This window comes from Hevea brasiliensis, chromosome 5, assembly GCF_030052815.1.
Source record: "Hevea brasiliensis isolate MT/VB/25A 57/8 chromosome 5, ASM3005281v1, whole genome shotgun sequence".
In the NCBI taxonomy this organism is placed as follows: Eukaryota; Viridiplantae; Streptophyta; class Magnoliopsida; order Malpighiales; family Euphorbiaceae; genus Hevea; species Hevea brasiliensis.
Genome location: NC_079497.1, coordinates 39,125,162 through 39,127,901, shown reverse-complemented (window position 1 = coordinate 39,127,901; position 2,740 = coordinate 39,125,162). Strand labels below are relative to the sequence as shown.

The 2,740-nt window shown below is 37.1% G+C and overlaps 1 pseudogene; it reads left to right on the top strand.

Annotated features, from left to right (window-relative positions):
- The first annotated feature begins 2,140 nt into the window (after positions 1–2,140).
- LOC131180436 (U6 spliceosomal RNA) lies at positions 2,141–2,202 on the top strand (annotated as a pseudogene).
- The last annotated feature ends 538 nt before the right edge of the window (positions 2,203–2,740 follow it).

Below are 2,740 nucleotides of genomic sequence, written 5' to 3'. Positions count from 1 at the left end.
CAATTGACCTGAAATTTTAACCAAGAATAGTTAAGACTCATACCTACAAGTCTTATGAAGACAAAAAGCCCAGAAATGACTATAAGCAAGTCAAACAACTTGCACAAGTTCGGGTCCAAAAACTGGCCGAATCCAGAATTGACCAATTTGACCTAAAATTGACCTAAAATGGTACCATTTGACCAGCAAGAGTGTAATGACCATAACTCGGTCTACTTAACTCGGATTGACTCTGAATTTTGCACCGGTCCATAAGACCTAAATCTACAAGTTTGTAGTTTCGACCGAGACCCAAAACCGAGGGAACTAGATCGTCCTGTTAGGGTCAAACCAAAGGTCCTGATCCAAAGAATTTGCATTAAAATGCACTACAAGGAAATGACTTTGGTAAAACATACCAAACCTAAAACCCTATCAAATGTGACATATTAATTCACACTAAAACCTAATTTACCAAAACAAAACGAGGGTCGGTATATTAGGTGATTAAGTGAATAATTGAGTTCAGCATTATTTACCAAACACCATCGATAGAGACATTTAAATTAGTATCAAACACTTCAAATTGTGTTTCAGCTACCAAAGACTCGTGAAAGGGAAGGAAACATCGAGTCCGCATCGTGGGGACAACATCGAGGTTTGTTCACAACAACTGCTTTCTTTTGAATTATTTTCAATGGAAATAAATATTGACTATTTGCATATCATTGTTTTAAATTGTGGAAATGTGTTTGGTGGACACTTATTGATTGAAAAACATTGTGAATGGTTTGAAATCGTGAAAAATTGTTTGAATGGTATTTGATGGATACTTATTGATTGAAAAGCAATCAGAATGGTTTTGTGGAAATTGAAGTGAATTACTTAATTGTGTTGCCATTTTGTGAATGAAATTATAACTTTGGAAATTTATTGGATTCTTACGATCATTTGAATAAAATGTTTGGAATTGTTTTGACTCACAATTGCATGACATCGATAATATGTTCCTCCTCCATTAATGGGGTGAGTGTGATTATTCCTCCTCTTTGACTTATTAGTCCGGGTGAGTATGATTATGTTCCTCCTCTTTGACTTCCCACCGAGGTGAGTATGGATGAGTTCTCATTATATAGCTAGCTTCCTCCTCATTGATTTCGATTATTGGGGTGAGCATGTCTTGTCGTGGTGTACAACACTACATATATGGAAAATTGTGTCATGGCCTAAATTGTGTTATAGATTGGCAACACCGCATTCTTCGCTTATTTGATCGAATTGTGTTATTATGTATTATGAGATTGTGAAATTGATTTAAACTCTTATTGACATATACTGCCTATTGAATTCAACCATGATCTAACTTATTGAAAATTATTGTGATATTAATAAATGGAGTTTAAATTTTGCTGACATTTATTGTCTTGAATTTAACTATGCTTTTAAGTATCCACTATTGATATGATTTATGAATTGTGATTTAAAATTTGTATTTGGTTAATGTTGTGCACCACCGAGACATTGTCTCAAATGATAGCTTTTATTGGCCGCAGTAGAGAGACAGACAGGCAAAGAAGCTAGGTCGCTAGTATCGCCAATGAGAGATTTTGGGTATAGTGAGTATACCACATGTGGCATTTTGTATCAGAATGTATATTCACTGATGTATATTTTGTTCTTGGTTTTGAGCACAAATTTGTTGTACAAAGAAAGTTGTAAAATAATTATGAGTTATTTGGCTTGTAAAAATTGTGTTATATCTTTGTATCTTAGTCTTTGAAAATCACTGTGGATTTGACTTGAGAAATGTGTTGTGTTGATAAAAATGTTGGAGTTGAGATTTGAAAATATATTGAAGTGCTTTTTACAGGTTTTCTGAAGAACTGTTTTGTCCAAAATACAAATGGCACCTTGCCAAAATTTTTACAGATATTCCAAATAAATCAAATGAGTTAGTTGTTTCACTTCAGTTCACCAAAGTCTTTCACACCTGTAAATAGTGCTCACTACTGTAAAAGAAGTAAGAAAAGTTTTTAAAATCCCTTGTAGTGTATTTAATGGATTATCAGTAGACGGAGTTGGTAATTCATTAGGCATACTACGGGATCATGTTATGCCTTACAGAGGGGTAGGGTGTGACAGGTGAGGGGTGTTACATTTATAGATTAGCATGGCCCTTGCGCAAGGATGACACACACAAATCGAGAAATGGTCCAAATTTTTAGGTCCCTTAGGCAAATCCCACATCGGCAAAGCACGGAGATGGTCTTGGGTTCAAAAAGTAATGATATAAAAAATGAGAGAACTAATCACTAGAGGCGCCTTTTGGTGGAATGGCCTGGAGAGTTGGAAGAACTCCAGGGTTAAGCGTGCTCGCTTGAGAGAAATCCTAGGATGAGTGACCTCCTGGGAAGTTCTCCATTCCAGCTATGGGACAAAACCGTCAGGCTTATGACCAAAGTGGACAATTTCTCTAGTGGTTGGTTCTCGATCATTACAATTGGTATCAGAGCCACTCGCGTGTCCTCTTGGGCGATGGTGGGCAAACTCGCTGAGGACGCCGAGTCCCAAAGGGGGAGAAAGGTCCTTAGGCAAATCCGACATCGGCAAAGCACGGAGATGGTCTTGGGTTCAAAAAGTAATGATATATAAAATGAGAGAACTAATCACTAGAGGCACCTTTTGGTGGAATGGCTCGAGAGTTGAAGAACTCCAGGTTAAGCTGCTCGCTTGAGAGAAATCCTAGAATGGGTGACCTCCG